The sequence below is a fragment of the Ranitomeya imitator genome, chromosome 6, assembly GCF_032444005.1.
Source record: "Ranitomeya imitator isolate aRanImi1 chromosome 6, aRanImi1.pri, whole genome shotgun sequence".
Taxonomy (NCBI): domain Eukaryota; kingdom Metazoa; phylum Chordata; class Amphibia; order Anura; family Dendrobatidae; genus Ranitomeya; species Ranitomeya imitator.
In genome coordinates, this window is record NC_091287.1 from 421,348,866 (window position 1) to 421,374,229 (window position 25,364).

Sequence of the window (25,364 nt, forward strand, 5' to 3'; positions counted from 1 at the left end):
CGCCCCCGCTCACCGAAGACTCGCCCTAACTCACCCTGGAACACCCTCAAGTGAGGAAGATAGACAACCAGCAGACCATACAAACAGACAAACAAACAAAAAATGCAATTGGAGATGCAAAAAACAGTAAGTGCACATATGCTATAAAAGATTAGCACATATCAAGCAGAAAATTGCACTTATCCCCGTACGGCCTATAGCCTTGATATAGGATTAGACTGTACCTAGATACATGCTACCTGCCTGCGGGGGTTGGCACCCTATAATCCTGCGCAAATGGCGCCCCCGCTCTCGTCGTCTGGCCCTGATATGCCCTAATACTGCCAATTGGCAACCAGACCGAAAAAAATACACAAAAAGCAGTCCGCATGTACAGTCACCAATTAGGTAAACTATACCACCTAACCAAAAAACAAAAAACAAGACATCCCCAATAACACAAACATATAGACAAAACCCAATATATACATCTCAATATACATATCCCAGTATGTTCATCTCGACGCGTTTCCCCGAGGTCGGTTCATCAGGAGACATACTAAAAAGATTACACTTATCTGAGTGACGGGTAGAGGAAAAATCACTCAAGGAGGTGTACGGTAGAACAGTGGGGAACAGTGTCCATCCCTGACCGCAGGTTACAATCAGCCTTACACACAGCGATTTCGCAGTGCTTTAAATACAATCGCACTCACCCCCTCATGGTGCTAATCAGCGCTTCCTGACCGACGCTGAATCAATCACTTCCGGGTCTTATTTCTTAAAGGGTAACTCATTTATGCGCAAATGCATGGCGCCCTACGTCAGCGCTTCAGCCGAAACGCAAATGCGTCTCAGCTCGCGCATGCCCCGTTAGTCTTCCAGGGTCAACATAAAAAGAGCGATATGCGTTCCACATCACGCATGCGCCCCAGCGCAACACCGCAGGGCGCCTAAATATGATTTATTACACACTTAGATTATACTAAGAAAGCGCCAGCGTTAGAAAGAAGAAAGGCATGCGCCACTAATAATACCAAATGAAAATATTTTGACCCTTACCCTCACTCCCAGATCTTGAAGGGTAACTCATTACTGCGCAAATGTATGACGCCCTATGTCAGCTCTTCAACTGAAACGCAAATGCATCTCAGCTCGCGCATGCCCCGTTCATCTTACAGGGTCTGACAACAGCCCAACATTAAAAGAGCGATATGCGATCCACATTACGCATGCGCTCAGCGCAACACCACAGGGCGCCTAAATATGATAAGTTACACACTTAGACTATACTAAAAAAACGCTAATTATTACGTCAGCGTTAGAAGAAATAAGGCAACGCCACTAGTAATACCAAATGAAAATAGTTTACCCCTTACACAAAAACACTGAAAAGAACCACTCAGATAAATCCCCACCATTTTTAGATCGTGTATAAACAAAATACAAAAATAAATAATAATAATTATAAATGATAATGACCAACCCCACTTTTGGGACAATGGGTCAAAGGACAAAAATCCATCAGGGAATCACAATAGGGAGATGGTGCAGAAAAATTATCACACAAAGCAGCCAAATTGCAGTTGGTCGTTCAAGCCTTGTGGTTTCATGCTCTTCATACGAAATATCCATTTTGCCTCTTTCTGCAAAATTAAGCGGTCCCAATCTCCTCCTCTCACTGGTGGTGTCACAACCTCCATCACTGAAAAACTAAAGCACCTCAAGTCACCTCCATGTACCCCCCTAATATGATTGGAAATAGGGGTATCACGTCCATTCAAAATATCACCAATGTGTTCGCCCATCCTCCTGCGCAGCTCCCGTTTAGTTTTACCCACATAATCCATAGGGCAGCTGCACTGGAAAAGATAGACTACACCTTCAGTTTTACAATTAGCGAAGTGCCTCATATCATAAGCCCTTCCCGTACAAGAGCTCACAAAAGTGCTACTCCTCGAGACATATTTACAAAATTTGCATTTTCCACATTTAAAGGTACCATTCTGTCTCTTTTCCAACCAAGTGGGAGACTTCTTTTGGGGGAAAAAGGCACTATGGACCAATTGATCACGAATTGATCTCCCTCTCCTATATGTAATAGATGGAACATCAGGGATAATATCCCTCAAAACTGGGTCCATTCTCAGAATCCCCCAGTGTTTCTGAATTACTTCCCTTACCTTATAGGATTGATTATCATATGTACCTATGATTCTCAGATCATTACCCCCCTCCTCCTTCGCTTTTTTAACAAGCAAAGGGGCTCTCTCCTTAGTACTAGAGTTTTTAAAGGCCTCATTTAGGACACCCAACGGGTAGCCTCTATCCACAAATTTGTCTCTCAAGTCCCCCACTTGTCGGTAAAAGCCAGAATCAGTTGAACAGTTCCTCCTCATACGCAGGTATTGCCCCCTCGGTATACCCCTCCTCAAAGCCACAGGGTGATGACTCTCCCAACGCAACAAATTATTAGTAGCCGTGGGTTTATAATACGTCTCAGTAACTATCCGCCCTGTGCTACTCCTAGAGATTTTCAAATCCAGAAAATTTATAGAGTCCCGTTGGAACTCATAAGTCAACCTAAGATCAATAGCATTGTCATTAAGTTCATCCACAAATCTAGAGAACGACGACACATCCCCCGACCAGAGTATAAGCACATCGTCTATATATCTACCCCAAAATAATATCTGAGGTTTCCACCAGAATGCGTCGTCGTCCCCAAAAACTGATTGGTCCTCCCACCAGCCCAGGAATAAATTAGCGTACGTGGGAGCACAAGGGCTCCCCATAGCCGTACCCCTGAGCTGGTGGAAGAACCTACCCCCAAAAGCAAAAAAATTGTGTTTGAGCACAAATTCAAGTAATCCAACAATGCACTGATTATGTCGGGACAACTGTGTACCCCTTGATCTAAGGAAAAAGTTAGTAGCTTGAAGACCTTTATCGTGTGGGATATTGCTATAAAGTGCCTCCACATCAATGGAGGCAAAATTTACGTCATCACCAAGGACAATATCCTCAAGCCTGAGGAGGAGATCCGAGGAGTCCCTCACGTAAGAGGGCAACGAGGTTACAAATGGTCTTAACACTCTATCGATGTACACACTGGTGTTCTGCGTGATCGAATCGATCCCAGCCACTATTGGGCGACCCTTCAACGGGCTCAAGCCCTTATGCACCTTTGGCAATGAATAAAAAACAGCCAAAACTGGAAACTTAGGAAGCATAAAATTATACTCATTCCTTGATATTAGCCCATCATTACTCGCTTCTATAAGTAGTGTTTTAAGATCTTCCATAAACTCTTTAGTAGGGTCCTTTCTAAGAGGTCTATACGTAGAAGTGTCTTTCAAGATATTTTCACACATCACCTGGTATTGGCAGAGATCTAAAATTACCAGGTTCCCCCCCTTATCGGAGGGCTTAAATACATAATCCTTATTGGCAGCAAGACCATCCAATGCCTCCCTTTCCGCTTTAGTTAGATTAGAATAGTACTTATCCCCCTGAGTGTTAATCTTTTCCAGATCCTCCACCACCAATCTGGTAAATATCTCTATGCTATCATAGCCCTCTTGAGGGGGCATTCTAACACTTCTAGGTTTAAGATCAGTAAATGGGCCTGTGTCCAAAGGTCTCTCATTCTCCCTAAGCAGGTCAGTCAGAATTCTCACACTGGGCAAATCCTCCTCCGTTATACCCAACAGCTCACAATCAGCCCGATCATGTGTTTTAAAAAACTTTTTCCATCTGACTTTCCTAATGAACAGATTAATATCCTTGACCCAACCAAATTTATCAAATTTATTTGTAGGGACAAAAGAGAGACCCTAGGACAACACGGACCTCTCCACATTACTCAAAGAGTAGGAGGAAAGATTTATAATCCTATTATCCTCCATTACTTTTTGTTCTTGACCTCCTTTTCTTTTGGAGGATCCGTACCCATAACCCTCTTTTTCTCCAAAAAAGACAAGGATGAGGATGATGGAGAGGGTCCTGAGGGAGACATCTCTCTTCTGTAAAGATTCCTTGTGACCATACGGTCCTGTCTTACCCATTTGTGTCTATTATTTTTCCTACGTGTACCTCCAAAGATACCCCTACTTTCCAAAAAACTGGGTGCCGCTCTATCAGTATCCGATGAGTCAATATCAGAAGATGATATACAGTGGGGCAAAAAAGTATTTAGTCAGTCAGCAATAGTGCAAGTTCCACCACTTAAAAAGATGAGAGGCGTCTGTAATTTACATCATAGGTAGACCTCAACTATGGGAGACAAACTGAGAAAAAAAAATCCAGAAAATCACATTGTCTGTTCTTTTAACATTTTATTTGCATATTATGGTGGAAAATAAGTATTTGGTCAGAAACAAACAATCAAGATTTCTGGCTCTCACAGACCTGTAACTTCTTCTTTAAGAGTCTCCTCTTTCCTCCACTCATTACCTGTAGTAATGGCACCTGTTTAAACTTGTTATCAGTATAAAAAGACACCTGTGCACACCCTAAAACAGTCTGACTCCAAACTCCACTATGGTGAAGACCAAAGAGCTGTCAAAGGACACCAGAAACAAAATTGTAGCCCTGCACCAGGCTGGGAAGACTGAATCTGCAATAGCCAACCAGCTTGGAGTGAAGAAATCAACAGTGGGAGCAATAATTAGAAAATGGAAGACATACAAGACCACTGATAATCTCCCTCGATCTGGGGCTCCACGCAAAATCCCACTCCGTGGGGTCAGAATGATCACAAGAACGGTGAGCAAAAATCCCAGAACCACGCAGGGGGACCTAGTGAATGAACTGCAGAGAGCTGGGACCAATGTAACAAGGCCTACCATAAGTAACACACTACGCCACCATGGACTCAGATCCTGCAGTGCCAGACGTGTCCCACTGCTTAAGCCAGTACATGTCCGGGCCCGTCTGAAGTTTGCTAGAGAGCATTTGGATGATCCAGAAGAGTTTTGGGAGAATGTCCTATGGTCTGAGGAAACCAAACTGGAACTGTTTGGTAGAAACACAACTTGTTGTGTTTGGAGGAAAAAGAATACTGAGTTGCATCCATCAAACACCATACCTACTGTAAAGCATGGTGGTGGAAACATCATGCTTTGGGTCTGTTTCTCTGCAAAGGGGCCAGGACGACTGATCCGGGTACATGAAAGAATGAATGGGGCCATGTATCGTGAGATTTTGAGTGCAAACCTCCTTCCATCAGCAAGGGCATTGAAGATGAAACGTGGCTGGGTCTTTCAACATGACAATGATCCAAAGCACACCGCCAGGGCAACGAAGGAGTGGCTTCGTAAGAAGCATTTCAAGGTCCTGGAGTGGCCTAGCCAGTCTCCAGATCTCAACCCTATAGAAAACCTTTGGAGGGAGTTGAAAGTCCGTGTTGCCAAGCGAAAAGCCAAAAACATCTCTGCTCTAGAGGAGATCTGCATGGAGGAATGGGCCAACATACCAACAACAGTGTGTGGCAACCTTGTGAAGACTTACAGAAAACGTTTGACCTCTGTCATTGCCAACAAAGGATATATTACAAAGTATTGAGATGAAATTTTGTTTCTGACCAAATACTTATTTTCCACCATAATATGCAAATAAAATGTTAAAAAAAACAGACAATGTGATTTTCTAGATTTTTTTTCTCAGTTTGTCTCCCATAGTTGAGGTCTACCTATGATGTAAATTACAGATGCATCTCATCTTTTTAAGTGGTGGAACTTGCACTATTGCTGACTGACTAAATACTTTTTTGCCCCACTGTATCTGTAGTATTTTGCAACCTCCTATCCTCCTGCAAAAATGTGTACACCCTTTTCTCTTTAAACTCCTGGATGTCCCGAGTAAACTGTTTATGTTTTCTGGCCTTAATTTCACTCTGGAACTGTTCAACTGTAGTTTGAAGGCTAGCCTCCCTCCTAGAAAAATCGGTATGTGTCTTAAATTTTAGGACCTCCTCCACTTGGTCAGCTAGTTTCTTGGAGGTAGCTTCAAAGGTTCTCTTCTCCTCTTCCAATAGAATAGTCATGAACCTTAGGGAGCTTTCAGTAAGTTCTGTTTCCCATCTACTTAGGAGGTTAGCGGACCTAGATCTCCGTGCTGGTGTAATGGAGATCCTAAGACCTTTTGGTACAATTTTATTCTTAATATAATTTTCCAGTGACTGCGTTTCCCACCAGGAGCGAATATTATCTTTATAACATGCAGTAAGATCGTTGAAAAGGCACCTCAAGTCTGTACTCTTAGTACCGCTTCCTTCCTCTACTTCAGAGAAAGCATCCAAAGCATCAGCCACCCATAACTCCCTATTGATAGTCCCAGACAGAAAGCCCGCCATAAGTAAACAATATCACAGAAAATATAACAAATATAAATGCCCCAATTAAAGTATAATCACCGACTAAAGCATTACATAAACAAATAATTACAATACACAATAAAACGTACCATTTATTAATCTTACTGATAAAAATGACAACACTCACAACCTAAAAACGTCTACTATTAGGCTGACAAAAAGATACAGGGTGCACTCAGAACCTATTAAATAACCATCTTACCCTACCTTGCCGCGGAGGTTGGCACCCTAAAAGTCCTGCGCAATGGCGCCCCCGCTCACCGAAGACTCGCCCTAACTCACCCTGGAACACCCTCAAGTGAGGAAGATAGACAACCAGCAGACCATACAAACAGACAAACAAACAAAAAATGCAATTGGAGATGCAAAAAACAGTAAGTGCACATATGCTATAAAAGATTAGCACATATCAAGCAGAAAATTGCACTTATCCCCGTACGGCCTATAGCCTTGATATAGGATTAGACTGTACCTAGATACATGCTACCTGCCTGCGGGGGTTGGCACCCTATAATCCTGCGCAAATGGCGCCCCCGCTCTCGTCGTCTGGCCCTGATACGCCCTAATACTGCCAATTGGCAACCAGACCGAAAAAAATACACAAAAAGCAGTCCGCATGTACAGTCACCAATTACATAGTAACATAGTAACATAGTAACATAGTTAGTAAGGCCGAAAAAAGACATTTGTCCATCCAGTTCAGCCTATATTCCATCATAATAAATCCCCAGATCTACGTCCTTCTACAGAACCTAATAATTGTATGATACAATATTGTTCTGCTCCAGGAAGACATCCAGGCCTCTCTTGAACCCCTCGACTGAGTTCGCCATCACCACCTCCTCAGGCAAGCAATTCCAGATTCTCACTGCCCTAACAGTAAAGAATCCTCTTCTATGTTGGTGGAAAAACCTTCTCTCCTCCAGACGCAAAGAATGCCCCCTTGTGCCCGTCACCTTCCTTGGTATAAACAGATCCTCAGCGAGATATTTGTATTGTCCCCTTATATACTTATACATGGTTATTAGATCGCCCCTCAGTCGTCTTTTTTCTAGACTAAATAATCCTAATTTCGCTAATCTATCTGGGTATTGTAGTTCTCCCATCCCCTTTATTAATTTTGTTGCCCTCCTTTGTACTCTCTCTAGTTCCATTATATCCTTCCTGAGCACCGGTGCCCAAAACTGGACACAGTTTTACCTAAACCAAACTGGACACAGTTTAGGTAAACTATACCACCTAACCAAAAAACAAAAAACAAGACATCCCCAATAACACAAACATATAGACAAAACCCAATATATACATCTCAATATACATATCCCAGTATGTTCATCTCGACGCGTTTCCCCGAGGTCGGTTCATCAGGAGACATACTAAAAAGATTACACTTATCTGAGTGACGGGTAGAGGAAAAATCACTCAAGGAGGTGTACGGTAGAGCAGTGGGGAACAGTGTCCATCCCTGACCGCAGGTTACAATCAGCCTTACACACAGCGATTTCGCAGTGCTTTAAATACAATCGCACTCACCCCCTCATGGTGCTAATCAGCGCTTCCTGACCGACGCTGAATCAATCACTTCCGGGTCTTATTTCTTAAAGGGTAACTCATTTATGCGCAAATGCATGGCGCCCTACGTCAGCGCTTCAGCCGAAACGCAAATGTGTCTCAGCTCGCGCATGCCCCGTTAGTCTTCCAGGGTCAACATAAAAAGAGCGATATGCGTGATGTGGAACGCATATCGCTCTTTTTATGTTGACCCTGGAAGACTAACGGGGCATGCGCGAGCTGAGACGCATTTGCGTTTCGGCTGAAGCGCTGACGTAGGGCGCCATGCATTTGCGCATAAATGAGTTACCCTTTAAGAAATAAGACCCGGAAGTGATTGATTCAGCGTCGGTCAGGAAGCGCTGATTAGCACCATGAGGGGGTGAGTGCGATTGTATTTAAAGCACTGCGAAATCGCTGTGTGTAAGGCTGATTGTAACCTGCGGTCAGGGATGGACACTGTTCCCCACTGCTCTACCGTACACCTCCTTGAGTGATTTTTCCTCTACCCGTCACTCAGATAAGTGTAATCTTTTTAGTATGTCTCCTGATGAACCGACCTCGGGGAAACGCGTCGAGATGAACATACTGGGATATGTATATTGAGATGTATATATTGGGTTTTGTCTATATGTTTGTGTTATTGGGGATGTCTTGTTTTTTGTTTTTTGGTTAGGTGGTATAGTTTACCTAATTGGTGACTGTACATGCGGACTGCTTTTTGTGTATTTTTTTCGGTCTGGTTGCCAATTGGCAGTATTAGGGCGTATCAGGGCCAGACGACGAGAGCGGGGGCGCCATTTGCGCAGGATTATAGGGTGCCAACCCCCGCAGGCAGGTAGCATGTATCTAGGTACAGTCTAATCCTATATCAAGGCTATAGGCCGTACGGGGATAAGTGCAATTTTCTGCTTGATATGTGCTAATCTTTTATAGCATATGTGCACTTACTGTTTTTTGCATCTCCAATTGCATTTTTTGTTTGTTTGTCTGTTTGTATGGTCTGCTGGTTGTCTATCTTCCCCACTTGAGGGTGTTCCAGGGTGAGTTAGGGCGAGTCTTCGGTGAGCGGGGGCGCCATTGCGCAGGACTTTTAGGGTGCCAACCTCCGCGGCAAGGTAGGGTAAGATGGTTATTTAATAGGTTCTGAGTGCACCCTGTATCTTTTTGTCAGCCTAATAGTAGACGTTTTTAGGTTGTGAGTGTTGTCATTTTTATCAGTAAGATTAATAAATGGTACGTTTTATTGTGTATTGTAATTATTTGTTTATGTAATGCTTTAGTCGGTGATTATACTTTAATTGGGGAATTTATATTTGTTATATTTTCTGTGATATCCATTAACCCCTTTACCCCTAAGGGTGGTTTGCACGTTATGGATCAGGCCAATTTTTACAATTCTGACCACTGTCCCTTTATGAGGTTATAACTCTGGAACGCTTCAACGGATCCCGGTGATTCTGACATTGTTTTCTCGTGACATATTGTACTTCATGATAGTGGTAAAATTTCTTTGATATTACTTGCGATTATTTGTGAAAAAAATGTAAATATGGCGAAAATTTTGAAAATTTCGCAATTTTCCAACTTTGAATTTTTATGCAATTAAATCACAGAGATATGTCACACAAAATACTTAATAAGTAACATTTCCCACATGTCTACTTTACATCAGCACAATTTTGGAACCAAAATTTTTTTTTGTTAGGGAGTTATAAGGGTTAAAAGTTGACCAGCAATTTCTCATTTTTACAACACCATTTTATTTTAGGGGCCACATCTCATTTGAAGTCATTTTGAGGGGTCTATATGATAGAAAATACCCAAGTGTTACACTAATCTAAAAACTGCACCCTTCAAGGTTCTCAAAACCACATTCAAGAAGTTTATTAACCCTTCAGGTGTTTCACAGGAATTTTTGGAATGTTTAAATAAAAATTAACATTTAACTTTTTTTCACAAAAAATTTACTTCAGCTCCAATTTGTTTTATTTTGCCAAGAGTTACAGGAGAAAATGGACCCCAAACCTTGTTGTACAATTTGTCCTGAGTACGCTGATACCACATAAGTGGAGGTAAACCACTGTTTGGGCGCATGACAGAGCTTGGAAGCGAAGGAGCGCCATTTGACTTTTTAATGCAAAATTGACTGGAATTGAGATGGGACGCCATGTTGCGTTTGGAGAGCCACTGATGTGTCTAAACATTGAAACCCCCCACAAGTGACACCATTTTGGAAAGTAGACCCCCTAAGGAACTTATCTAGAGGTGTGGTGAGCACTTTGACCCACCAAGTGCTTCACAGAAGTTTATAATGCAGAACCGTAAAAATAAAAAATATTTTTTGTAAAAAAAAATGATCTTTTCGCCCCCAATTTTTTATTTTCCCAATGGTAAGAGAAGAATTTGGAACCAAAAAGTTGTTGCACAATTTGTCCTGAGTACTCTGATATCCCATATGTGGGGGTAAACCACTGTTTGGGCGCATGGGAGACCTCGGAAGGGAAGGAGCGCCGTTTGACCTTTCAATGCAAAATTGACAGGAATTGAGATGGGACGCCATGTTGCGTTTGAAGAGCCACTGATGTGCCTAAACATTGAAACCCCCCACAAGTGACACCATTTTGGAAAGTAGACCCCCTAAGGAACTTATCTAGAGGTGTGGTGAGCACTTTGACCCACCAAGTGCTTCACAGAAGTTTATAATGCAGAACCGTAAAAATAAAAAATAATTTTTGTGAAAAAAAATGATCTTTTCGCCCCCAATGTTTTATTTTCCCAAAGGTAAGAGAAGAAATTGGAACCAAAGAGTTGTTGTACAATTTGTCCTGAGTACGCTGATACCCCATATGTGGGGGTAAACCACTGTTTGGGCGCATGGGAGAGCTCGGAAGGGAAGGAGCGCCGTTTGACTTTTCAATGCAAAATTCACAGGAATTGAGATGAGACGCCATGTTGCGTTTGGAGAGCCACTGATGTGCCTAAACATTGAAACCCCCCACAAGTGACACAATTTTGGAAAGTAGACCCCCTAAGGAACTTATCTAGATGTGTTGTGAGCACTTTGACCCACCAAGAGCTTCACAGAAGTTTATAATGCAGTGCCGTAAAAATGAAACACATTTTTTTTCCCACAAATATTATTTTTTAGCCCCCAGTTTTGTATTTTCCCAAGGGGAACAGGAGAAATTGGACCCCAAAATTTGTTGTGCAATTTGTCCTGAGTGCGCTGATACCCCATATGTGGGGGGGAACCACCGTTTGGGCGCATGGGAAGGCTCGGAAGGGAAGGAGCGCCATTTGAAATACAGACTTAGATGGAATGGTCTGCAGGCGTCACATTGCGTTTGCAGAGCCCCTAATGTACCTAAACAATAGAAACCTTCCACAAGTGACCCCATAATGGAAACCAGACCCCCCAAGGAACTTATCTAGATGTGTTGTGAGAACTTTGAGCCCCCAAGTGTTTCACTACAGTTTCTAACGCAGAGCCGTGAAAATAAAAAGAAAAATTCCCCCCAAAATTATTTTTTAGCCCCCAGTTTTGTATTTTCTCGAGGGTATCAGGAGAAATTGGACCCCAAAATTTGTTGTCCAATTTGTCCTGAGTGCGCTGATGCCCCATATGTGGAGGGCAACCACCGTTTGGGCGCATGGGAGGGCTCGGAAGGGAAGGAGCGCCATTTGGAATGCAGACTTAGATGGAATGGTCTGCAGGCGTCACATTGCGTTTGCAGAGCCCCTAATGTACCTAAACAGTAGAAACCCCCAACAAGTGACCCCATATTGGAAACTAGACCCCCCCATGAACTTATCTAGATGTGTTGTGAGAACTTTGAGCCCACACGTATTTCACTACAGTTTATAACGCAGAGCCGTGAAAATTAAAAAAATATTTTTTTCCCACAAAACTTATCTTTTAGCCCCCAGTTTTGTATTTTCCCAAGGGTAACAGGAGAAATTGGACCCTAAAAGTTGTTGTCCTATTTGTCCTGAGTACGCTGATACCCCATATATTGGGGTAAACTCCTGTTTGGGCACACGGGAGAGCTCGGAAGGGAAGGAGCACTGTTTTACTTTTTCAACGCAGAATTGGCTGGAATTGAGATCGGACGCCATGTTGCGTTTGGAGAGCCCCTGATGTGTCTAAACAGTGGAAACCCCCCAATTATAACTGAAACCCTAATCCAAACACACCCCTAACTCTAATTCCAACGGTAACCCTAACCACACCTCTAACCCAGACACACCCCTAACCCTAATCCCAACCCTATTCCCAACCGCAAATGTAATCCAAACCCTAACCCTAACTTTAGCCCCAACCCTAACTGTAGCCTTAACCCTAACTGTAGCCTTAACCCTAACTGTAGCCTTAACCCCAGCCCTAACCATAACCCTAGCCCTAACCCTAACCCTAGCCCTAACCCTAGCCCTAACCCTAGCCCTAACCCTAACCCTAGCCCTAACCCTAACCCTAGCCCTAACCCTAGCCCTAACCCTAGCCCTAACCCTAGCCCTAACCCTAACCCTAGCCCTAACCCTAATGGGAAAATGGAAATAAATACATTTTTTAAATTTTTTTTACTTTTCCATAACTAAGGGGGTAATGAAGGGGGATTTGATTTACTTTTATAGCAGGTTTTTTAGCGGATTTTTATGATTGGCAGCCGTCACTCACTGAAAGACGCTTTCTATTGCAAAAAATATTATTTGCGTTACCACATTTTGAGAGCTATAATTTTTCCATATTTGAGTCCACAGAGTCATGTGAGGTCTTGTTTTTTGCGGGACGAGTTGACGTTTTTATTGGTAACACTTTTGGGCACGTGACATTTTTTGATCGCCTTTTATTCCGATTTTTGTGAGGCAGAATTACCAAAAACCAGCTATTCATGAAATTCTTTTGGGGGAGGCGTTTATACCATTCCGCGTTTGGTAAAATTGATAAAGCAGTTTTATTCTTTGGGTCAGTACGATTACAGCGACACCTCATTTATATCATTTTTTTATGTTTTGGCGCTTTTATACGATAAAAACTTTTTTATAGAAAAAATAATTATTTTTGCATCGCTTTATTCTGAGGACTATAACTTTTTTATTTTTTTTTGCTGATGTTGCTGTATGGCAGCTCATTTTTTGCGGCACAAGATGATGCTTTCAGCGGTACCCTGGTTATTTATATCTGTCTTTTTGATCGCGTGTTATTCCACTTTTTGTTCGGCAGTATGATAATAAAGCGTTGTTTTTTGCCTCGTTTTTTTTTTTTTTTTCTTACGGTGTTTACTGAAGGGGTTAACTAGTGGGCCAGTTTTATAGGTCGGGTCGTTACGGACGCGGCGATACTAAATATGTGTACTTTTATTGTTTTTTTTTTTTTATTTAGATAAAGAAATGTATTTATGGGAATAATATATATATATATTTTTTTCATTATTTAGGATTTTTTTTTTTTTTTTTTTTACACACTTGTAAAAAATTTTTTTTTTACTTTTTTACTTTGTCCCAGGGGGGGACAATACAGATCGGTGATCTGCCAGTTTGCACAGCACTCTGACAGATCACCGATCTGTCAAACAGCTCTGCAGCGTTACCAAGTGCCTGCTCTGAGCAGGCCCTTGGTAAGCCACCTCCCTCCCTGCAGGACCCGGATCCGCGGCCATATTGGATCCGGGACTTGATGCAGGGAGGGAGGTAGGAGACCCCCGGAGCAACGCGATCACATCGCGTTGCTGCGGGGGTCTCAGGGAAGCCCGCAGGGAGCCCCCTCCCTGCGCGATGCTTCCCTGCACCGCCGGCACATCGCGATCATGTTTGATCGCGGTGTGCCGGGGGTTAATGTGTCGGGGGCGGTCCGTGACCGCTCCTGGCACATAGTGCCGGATGTCAGCTGCGATAAGCAGCTGACACCCGGCCGCGATCGGCCGCGCTCCCCCCGTGAGCGCGGTCGATCGGCTATGACGTACTATTCCGTCCTTGGGAAGTAAAGCCCACCCCACATGGACGGAATAGTACGTCTAATGGCAGAAAGGGGTTAATTTTGCATTTTTTTCACGTTTTTCCCCGCTATTCTATGCATTTGGAAAAACGCAAAAAAAACGCATCAAAAACGCGAAAAAAAAAACGCATGCGGATTTCTGGCAGAAATATCCGGTTTTTGTCAGGAAAATTTCTGCAAGAAATCCTGACGTGTGCACATACCCTTAATTTTTCAACAATGCATGTAAAGTTTTATTCCTGACCACGCTGGAAAATCTTTTTCATAGATATTAAAATTGGTGTTGGGGCTAGGCACCCTTCAAATATGAGGTAACTGGATCAGTTTGAAAAAAGGAGAGGGAACCAAAAATCTATCAGGTGCATAGGAAGTGATTGGTTGCAGTGATTTATTCCAAAGTGTGCGCAACCAAATATTATCTGGAGGGTGACAAAAATATTATTCGGCCCATTTTTGGGGTCTTGTGTGAAATTTTATCCAATTTGCCTTTTTTCTCGTTTTTTTGTGTAGTACCAGTAAACACACAAAGGAAATCAACATGTGTATAACAACATGTATATTTGCAAAAATTTTCTGGGAGAAATACTTCATTTTCTGAAACAATATGAATGGTGCCAGCACTTTCAGCCATGACTCTACATGATGCAACAGAGCCATCACCTTTCATAATGGCAAACAACCATCACTACCGTTCAAGGCAGAAGGGTGATGATGGCATTAATTATTATGTTAAAATGATTTCATTTGTGAGCTGTCATCACTGTACTTCACTGAATAAGTTTCAGTGTCCCATTTGTAAAGTTGCCAACACAACTTACAACAGCAGCATAAAATGCCTATAAGCAGAGCATTACACCAGTATTACAGATGTATTACTCAGATCAGCAGCACATTCTGTACTGTATGGATTGGGCTAGGAATATTGGATTTCTAAATTAAAGAAGCCTCCCATTAACTTTTTTCCCCCAAATCTGTGTAAGTGTTAGTATAGTATACTGACAATGTGTTAATATACACACTGATCATCTTCTTCTCCGGTATCCAGTGTTTTTGCAGTCGACGTGACTGCTATATAGACCGGATCATGCTGTGTCCTATGTAAGCCCATGGAGGCTCATTCTCATTCCATAGACTCATGTTATATAAGCCACTTCTGAATCACACAGAGGGCAGAGTGATTTGGAGAATCTGAAAAGTGGTGACATCACTCTGAAGAGGAGCGGAACGGAGCTTGATACCAGAGAAGACGGTAATAGGTAAGTATAGTAGCACACTGACAGTACAATACATACCCATATACACAGGTTTAGGGAAAATGCGAGGCTTCTTTAATTCAAGGTTCATAAGTATCGTGTGTATGGAAGGTAAAAGCTTTACAAGTTTTAGACAAGCAGAAACAGAACATATATACAAAATCTACATAAAAATCTAGAGCAGTGTTCCCCAAGTTCGGTCCTCAAGAGCCACCAACAGGTCATGTTTTCAGGATTTCCTTAGTATTGCACAGGTGATAGTTGCATCACCTGCACAGGCAATAATTCCATCACCTGTGCAATACTAAGGAAATCCTCAAAACATGACCTGTTGGTGGCTCTTGAGGACCGGAGTTGGGGAACACTGATCTAGAGAGATAGTTGCATTATACTGTATATGCTATACAAGATGCTGTTTCAAAAGAGGCGTAAGCCCAAGGTGAAAAATATTAATCATATTTTAAGTTCAAAGTATTAGTGGGGCCAAGGCTTGGACTGGCCCACATGAGACCAGGGGAACCCCTGGTGAGCTCCTGTGCATGAGTGGGCCATCATCCTCTTATATGAGTAGCATTTGGCACTCTATACTTGAATCACTATGTACAGACAAGGCAGCATCTTCTTCATTCACATGAATTGTGATTAAGAATAATGTCACATTTGCTGTCGTTGAAAAGTGGGGCCCTGGAGTCAGTTACTGGTGGGCCCTTGGCACCCCAGTCCGACACTGGTGGGGTCCCACCTTTTATGTGCTGCTCACGTTAGGGTGATTTTAAATGACCAGAATGTTCCTACTCTAATAAGTTGCTTTTTTGCTTGGTAAAGACGCCGATATGACGTTGAAACACATTGTGAATATACAACCTTATTCTCATCATAATGTTCATCCAACTGGATCCAATACCTCCTGGAAGATTTATCCACTAGACACGGGGCAGGAGTAGCTGTTTTTCTACATGCTTACATAGGAATTGTGCCTGTTACAAATCCACCAGCACTCTCCTACTCTCCCTCCATACGGTTTCACCCTATTCTGCGCTCTGCTTCCCACTTCTAAATGTATTCAGCAAGTGAGGGGGCTTCTGTACTCCAGTAGCAGAAAGGTTTTGCACTACTCAGGCTTAGAAGCCATTTTTAGCAGATAAAGCTATTTTGACATGATGTGGTTCTCCAGCAAAAAAAATATATGCTATATTATATATGAAATGTATTATAAATAAACTTCATTATTGAAGAGGTTGCACAGGTTTGGGGATAAAGTTTACATTCACTCTATGTGATTGCAGACTGATGATTCTCTGATGCTTCTCTGGTACTCTCAGTGCAAGTGAGTGGTCACATGAAGGCATCTATAAAGATATATGGGATTTGCGTTCACATTCCGATTGACTCCTTTCAATAGAAATCAATTGAGATAAAATGGATGAGTCTAGTCGGAAAGGCCGGGCAAGTATGCAAATTACATATATGCCACCAAATGACTGCTCATTCGCAACAGGGAAACCAGGGAATCTCATGATCTCATCTCATATTTTCATGTTCCAGTCTCTTGGATTTTCTCCTAGTCCTGTAGCCTCTACCTCCAATGTTGTCCCAATGCGTCAACACATAACCAAGGAGGCATGGATGTCATCCGGTTCATTGGCTAAGTATCTCTGCATCATCCATGACAGACGATGAGGCTAGATTAGTTATTAAATTGATCCAGAAAGCCAGCCCGATTCAATCACTGGTGACATGCTGGCACAGAGAAGGTGGGTAGCTAGCTCCCTGTGTTGGCATGCATGTTAAAAGAGGAGTTGCCATGACTAGGAGCGCAAAGGGTGAAACCTCGGTGAAAATATGAACAATGAAACATATTCTTTGGTTACATTTTTTTCCTTTTTTTTCTTAATAATGAATACATAGGGCTCGATTCATCATTTGAAGTTATTTTTCTTTTTTTTTTGTCTTGTGAAATTCCTTAACAAAATGTGCACAAACCTTTCAGGAGTACGACTATTCATTCAAGGAGATTATAGAAGTACATTTGCAACATGTCTTGCAACTTTATGGAAAACATGTAAATGATGAATCAGGCAAAAACATTTGGAAATTCTAAACTCCGCCCACAGTGGCAAACTAAAAAAAAACAGGAGAACACACAACTATTGACTAATAGAGTTCAAAAAACGTAAATGTAGTGACACTAAAAAAAAGTGCAAGGCTCTAGCAACTCTTCAAAATCAGGCGCAAATGCAATAATGAATTGGGCTCTAAATTTTAACCAATTGTTTAACTCTATTGAATTGACAAAAGATGACAAATTTTTGAGTTATTATATAGAAATACATGTAGGCAAGTTTTAAGAATCACATATACATATGAGACATATGCATAATCAAGCAGATTACAATTCTGAACATACCATTTTACATTAAAAGGAACCTGTCATTTCTCCAAATGATATTAACTTGCAGATATTGGGTTAATCTACAGGTTAATAGTGTTTAACGATGTTCAGTTGAAAGCCTGGTTATCAGGAGATAATGACGTTTATTCCTTCTGTAAGCCTCAGGCTTTCAGTCATAGAGGCAGGGCGCGAGGCCTCAGTCACCTCTCATTGAGTGGTGGCTGTAACCATGTCTCAGCACTGAGTGACAGTCAGCTCGGCAATGATGCGCTGCTGAGGTGGCTGCCAGTCAGTGCTGGGATGTGGTTATACCCATCATTTACTGTATGCTGAGCAGTGACTGAAGTCATGCCACCTGTGCCTCTGTGACTGAAAGCCAGTAGCTGCCGAGAGGAACAAAGTACATTTTTCCTGATAGCGGTGTCCGAGCGACTTTGAACGTTGTTAAACTGCATATTCATATCTCCATATCTGCAAGTTAATGGCATTTGGATACATAACAGGTTCCCTTTCACCAATGTATCCATTTAATACATTAGCGACTGCTGAATTTTTAGTATAGAGAGAAAACAGCAGGTGTTATTGCCACCTGTTCACACATTTATATGCATTCAGAGACCTCGTTGCTTCAGGCACTACGAACATAAAAATAAAGTTGATATGCAGCATACTGCAAAAATATGAAAAATAACAATCAAGAGCTGTCAGTTTATTTCTTTGTGCACTTACAGTGGCGACAAAAGTATGGCATTTTTTTAAAAGTGTGATTACTTCTGTTTAGTTGTTGTGATGCAATTTTTCTGGTGATGAATTGAAAGTGCATGAAGTTGTCATCAAGCAAAACCTTAATTTTAACGAAAATGCTTTAGAATATAGGTATGGTCATTTAATTAAAGAAAACTGACCCAAAATGTTTGCATATACTATTTATGGATCATAACATAGAGATTAAATTATTGTTTACAATGACATAACTTAGTGTTTTGCAGTGTAACTACTTGCTTTAAATACTGCACCACACTGACGGGGCATTGAAGCCACTCGGGTATTCAAGACATACTGCGGTGTATTACTCCATTCAATTTGCAATCTGCAAAAAATTCATCTTTATTGCTATGGGTACAGGCTCCGACTCTTCGCCCTAACTCATCCCACAGCTGCTCTATAGGGTTTACTTCAGGTACTTGGCTTGGCCATTGCGAGAGGATAGCATTTTTCTTTGCTAGCCAGTTTTTTACTTACCGTAGTTGGATGTGTTCTTAGGATCATTGTCTTGCTGGAATTTCCACCCCTGCCTACTTTGGTTTTATCATGTGGCAGCATTATATTCATCAGTATATCCTTGTACATGGTAGCATTCATATTTCCATCAATGCTATGCGAAGAGCCAATGGCAGATGCAGAAAAGCAGCCCCAAACCATGACATTGCAACCACCATGTTTCACTGTAGGTGTTTGGTACCTTACATCATTATGGTTCCCAATTGGGCATACCGACATCACTGCCAAACAGATTATTATTATTATTATATTATTATAGCACCATTTATTCCATGGCGATTTACATGTGAGGAGGGGTATACATAATAAAAACAAGTATAATAATCTTAAACAATACAAGTCACGACTGGTACAGGAGGAGGGAGGAACCTGATTGTGAGGGCTCACAATCTACAAGGGATGAGTGAGGATACAATAGGTGAGGGTAGAGCTGGTCGTGCAGCGGTTTGGTCGATTGGTGGTTACTGCAAGTTGTAGGCTTGTTGGAAGAGGTAGGTCTTCAGGTTCTTTTTGAAGGTTTGGATGGTAAACTCATGACCAAAAGTATTGACACCCCTGCAATTCTGTCAGATAATACTCATTTTCTTCCTGAAAATAATTGCAAACACAAATTATTTGTTATTATTATCTTCATTTAATTTATGTTAAATGAAAAAAAGCACAAAAAGAATTGTCCTGAAGCCAAATTGGATATAATTCCACACCAAACATAAAAAAGGGGGTGGACAAAAGTATTGGCATCGTTCGAAAAATCATGTGATGCTTCTCTAATTTGTGTAATTAACAGCACCTGTAACTTACCTGTGGCACTTAACAGGTGTTGGCAATAACTAAATCACACTTGCAGCCAGTTGACATGGATTAAAGTTGACTCAACCTCTGTCCTGTGTCCTTGTGTGTACCACATTGAGCATGGAGGAAAGAAAGAAGACCAAAGAACTGTCTGAGGACTTGAGAAACCAAATTGTGAGAAGGCAAGAGCAATCTCAAAGCTACAAGTCCATCTCCAAAGACCTGAATGTTCCTGTGTCTACCGTGCGCAGTGTCATCAAGAAGTTTAAAGCCCATGGCACTGTGGCTAACCTCCCTAGATGTGGACGGAAAAGAAAAATTGACAAGAGATTTCAACGCAAGATTGTGCGGATGTTGGATAAAGAACCTCAACTAACATCCAAACAAGTTCAAGCTGCCCTGCAGTCTGAGGGTACAACAGTGTCAACCCGTACTATCCGTCAGCATCTGAATGAAAAGGACTGTATGGTAGGAGACCCAGGAAGACCCCACTTCTTACCCCGAGACATAAAAAAGCCAGGCTGGAGTTTGCCAAAACTTACCTGAAAAAGCCTAAATTGTTTTGGAAGAATGTTCTCTGGTCAGATGAGACAAAAGTAGAGCTTTTTGGGCAAAGGCATCAACATACAGTTTACAGGAGAGAAAAAAAAAGAGGACGTCAAAGAAAAGAACATGATCCCTACAGTCAAACATGGCGGAGGTTCCCTGATGTTTTGGGGTTGCTTTGCTGCCTCTGGCACTGGACTGCTTGACCGTGTGCATGGCATTATGAAGTCTGAAGACTACCAACAAATTTTGCAGCATAATGTAGGGCCCAGTGTGAGAAAGCTGGGTCTGCCTCAGAGGTCATGGGTCTTCCAGCAGGACAATGACCCAAAACACACTTCAAAAAGCAGTAGAAAATGGTTTGAGAGAAAGCACTAAAGACTTCTAAGGTGGCCAGCAATGAGTCAGACCTGAATCCCATAGAACACCTGTGGAGAGATCTAAAAATGGCAGTTTGGAGAAGGCACCCTTCAAATATCAGGGACCTGGAGCAGTTTGCCAAAGAAGAATGGTCTAAAATTCCAGCAGAGCATTGTAAGAAACTCATTGGTGGTTACCAGAAGCGGTTGGTTGCAGTTATTTTGGTCAAAGGTTGTGCAACCAAGTATTAGGCTGAGGGTGCCAATACTTTTGTCTGGCCCATTTTTGGAGTTTTGTGTGAAATGATCAATGTTTTGCTTTTTGCTTCATTCTCGTTTGTGTTTTTTCATTTAAGACAAATTAAAAGAAGATAATAATACCAAATAATTTGTGTTTGCAATCATTTTCAGGAAGAAAATGAGTATTATCTGATAGAATTGCAGGGGTGTCAATACTTTTGGCCATGACTGTAGGTGAGAGTCTGATATGTTGTGGTAGAGAGTTCCAGAGTAGGGGTGATACGCGAGAGAAATCTTATATGCGATTGTGGGAAGAGGAGATAAGAGGGAAGTAGAGAAGGAGATGTTGTGAGGATCGGAGGTTGCGTGCAGGTAAGTACCGGGAGACAAGGTCACAGATGTATGGAGGAGACAGGTTGTGGATGGCTTTGTATGTCAAGGTTAGGGTTTTGCACTGGAGTCTCTGGGCAATGGGGAGCCAGTGAAGGGGTTGAAAGAGAGTAGAGGCCAGGGAATAGTGGGGGGACAGGTGGATTAGTTGGGCAGCAGAGTTTAGAATAGATTGGAGGGGTGCGCAAGCGTGTTCGAGGGGAGGCCACAGAGCAGGAGGTTGCAGTAGTCGAGGAGGGAGATGATGAGGACATGGACTAGGGTTTTTGCAGATTCTTGGTTTAGGAATGTCTGGAAATATTTTTGAGTTGAAGGTGGCAGGAAGTGGAAAGGGCTTGGATATGTCGTTTGAAGGAGAGATTAGTGTCAAGGATTACCCCGAGGCAGCGAGCTTGTGGGACTGGGGAGAATGGGCAGCCATTTACTGTAATTAATAGGTTCGTTGGGGGGGTTGCGTGAGATGGGGGAAAGATGATGAATTCTGCTTTGTCCATGTTAAGTTTTAGAAATCTAGCGGAGAAGAAGGATGAAATAGAGGACAGACATTGAGGGATTCTGGTTAGTAGGCTAGTGATATCTGGTCCGGAGATGTAGATCTGTGTGTCATTAGCATAGAGGTGATACTCAAAGCCATGAGATTCTATAAGCTGTCCCAGGCCAAAGGTGTAAATGGAGAAGATCAGGGGCTCTAGGACAGATTGAACTTAGATTCATGCAACCTTCATTTAATATCTGATTGACATATTAGAAAGGAGGTAATGAGCTTTCCCAACATTCTGATTAAATTTCTGAAAAAAAAAGAGAATAAATGCAAATTTACAGTACAGACCAAAAGTTTGGACACACCTTCTCATTTAAAGATATTTCTGTATTTTCATGACTATGAAAATTGTACATTCACACTGAAGGCATCAAAACTATGAAATAACACATGTGGAATTATATGCTAAAAAAAGTGGGAAACAACTGAAATTATGTCTTATATTCTAGGTTCTTCAAAGTAGCCACCTTTTGCTTTGATGACTGCTTTGCACACTCTTGGCAATCTCTTGATGAGCTTCAAGAGGTAGTCACCGGGAATGGTCCTCCAAGAATCTTGAAGGAGTTCCCAAAGATGCTTAGCAGTTGTAGGCCCTTTTGCCTTCACTCTGCGGTCCAGCTCACCCCAAATCATCTCGATTGGGTTCAGGCCTGGTGACTGTGGAGGCCAGGTCATCTGGCGTAGCACCCCATCACTCTCCTTCTTGGTCAAATAGCCCTTACACGGCCTGGAGGTGTGTTTGAGGTCATTGTCCTGTTGAAAAATAAATAATGGTCCAACTAAATGCAAACCAAATGGAATAGCATGCCGCTGCAAGATGCTGTGGTAGCCATGCTGGTTCAGTATGCCTTCAATTTTGAATATATCCCTAACAGTGTCACCAGCAAAGCACCCCCACACCATCACACCTCCTCCTTCATGCTTCACGGTGGGAACCAGACATGTAAAGTCCATCCGTTCACCTTTTCTGCGTCGCACAAAGACACGGTGGTTGGAACCAAAGTTCTCAAATTTGGACTCATCAGACCAAAGCACAGATTTCCACTGGTCTAATGTCCATTCCTTGCGTTCTTTAGCCCAAACAAGTCTCTTCTGCTTGTTGCCTGTCCTTAGCAGTGGTTTCCTAGCAGCTATTTTACCATGAAGGCCTGCTGCATAAAGTCTCCTCTTAACAGTTGTTGTAGAGATGTGTCTGCTGCTAGAACTCTGTGTTACATTGACCTGGTCTCTAATCTGAGCTGCTGTTAACCTGCGATTTCTGAGGCCGGTGACTCGGAAAAACTTATCCTCAGAAGCAGAGGTAACTCTTGGTCTTCCTTTCCTGGGGCGATCCTCATGTGAGCCAGTTTCTTTGTAGCGCTTGATGGTATTTTCCACTGCACTTGGGGACACTTTCAAAGTTTTCCCAATTTTTCGGACTGACTGACCTTCATTTCTTAAAGTAATGATGGCCACATGTTTTTCATTACTTAGCTGCTTTTTTCTTGCCATAATTCAAATTCTAACAGTCTATTCAGTAGGACTATCAGCTGTGTATCCACCAGACTTCTGCACAACACAACTGATGATCCTAACCCCATTTATAAGGCAAGAAATCCCACTTATTAAACCTGACAGGGCACACCTGTGAAGTGAAAGCCATTCCCAGTGACTACCTCTTGAAGCTCATCAAGAGAATGCCAAGAGTGTGCAAAGCATTCATCAAAGCAAAAGGTGGCTACTTTGAAGAACCTAGAATATAAGGCATACTTTCAGTTGTTTCACACTTTTTTGTTAAGTATATAATTCCACATGTGTTAATTCATAGTTTTGATGCCTTCAGTGTGAATGTATAATTTTCATAGTCAGGAAAATACAGAAAAATCTTTAAATGAGAAGGTGTGTCCAAACTTTTGGTCTGTACTGTATATTTAAGGTGATGTTGGATGTTTTATAAAAGTATGGAGAATATTGGGATTTACTATATCAATTGTCAAAGACTTTACTTTACAATATATTCAAGACTTTATCTTACCTTAAATTGACCTTTGCAATTACCGTATATACTCGAGTATAAGCCGAGATTTTCAGCCCAAATTTTTGGGCTGAAAGTGCCCCCCTCGGCTTATACTCGAGTCACGGTAGTGGTGGGGTCGGCGGGTGAGGGGGAGAGGGCGCTGAGGTATACTTAACTAGTCCCAGCGATCCTCGCGCTGTCCCTGCCTTCCTCCCCGTCTTCTGTGCTGCAGCGTCTTCCCCTCTTCAGCGGTCACGTGGGACCGCTCATTAGAGATATGAATAAGCGGCTCCACCTCCCATAGGGGCGGAGCCGCCTATTCATTTCTCTAATCAGCGGTGCCGGTGACCGCTGACAGGAAGATGCTGCAGCACAGAAGACGGGGAGGAAGGCAGGGACAGCGCGAGGATCGCTGGGACTAGGTAAGTATGTTATATTCACCTGTCCGCGTTCCAGCCGCCGGGCGTCACTCCATCTTCCCGGCGCCTCCATCTTCCCGGCGTCTGCGCTCTGACTGTTCAGGCAGAGGACGCGATGACGCATATAGTGTGCGCGGCGCCCTCTGCTTGATCAGTCAGAGCAGAGACGCCGGGAAGATGGAGGCGCCGGGACCGGACGCTGGGAGCTGCAATCAAGGGAGGTGAGTATGTGGTTTTTTTTTTTTATTGCAGCAGCAGCGGCGGCAGCACAGATTTATGTGCAGCATCTATGGGGGCAGTATGAACGGCACACAGCACTATATGGGGGCAGTATGAACAGCACACAGCACTATATGGGGGCAGTATGAACGGCACACAGCACTATATGGGGGCAGTATGAACGGCACACAGCACTATATGGGGCATCTGTGCAGCATCTATGGGGCAATATGAACGGTGCAGAGCACTATATGGCACAGCTATGGGGAAATAATGATCTATTTTTATTTTTGAAATTCACCGGTAAATGCTACATTTCCACCCTAGGCTTATACTCGAGTCAATAAGTTTTCCCAGTTTTTTGTGGCAAAATTAGGGGGGTCGGCTTATACTCGGGTCGGCTTATACTCGAGTATATACGGTAACTGCAATTTCCATGCTTAGTGCAAAAATATAAAGACTTTATTTTATCGTACAATATGTCTAAAATGCTAGGTTTAGAGAAAAAAAAGTTAAAGTGAAAAATAAGTTTGAAGCTAAATATTGCTTTCAGTTCAGATAACTCATTGTGGTGTACTCTCCCGAGAGAACATCGGGGCTAAACTTGTCAGATTTCACAGGTTGTAACTACTAATGTGATTACAGAATTGAAATGTCTTCTGACAAATATGTAGTCTCTGCACAAGATTTTACTTTGTATCTTTGAATGTTTTTCTTTGACTTCTCCATTAAAAATAGATGCAACATACTTTGTGAATAAATTCAGACAAATAACATGTATTTCATCATTTTTGCCTGCAATATAGGTTTGATAAAAATTAGTTTTGCACTTAATTGTATGTACGGTCAGTAGGCACTGGTTGTGTATGGGGTGGATTTACATTACAACCTAAAATTTCCTTATTTTGTGGATTAGAAGATGCACCCCAAATCTTGGGGAGGAAAATAGGTAAAAAAAAATTTTTTAAATAAAATGGTGGTGCATCATATAGTTCCATTTTTATGGTAAATTGTGGGGGGGTCAGCAACGGTGGA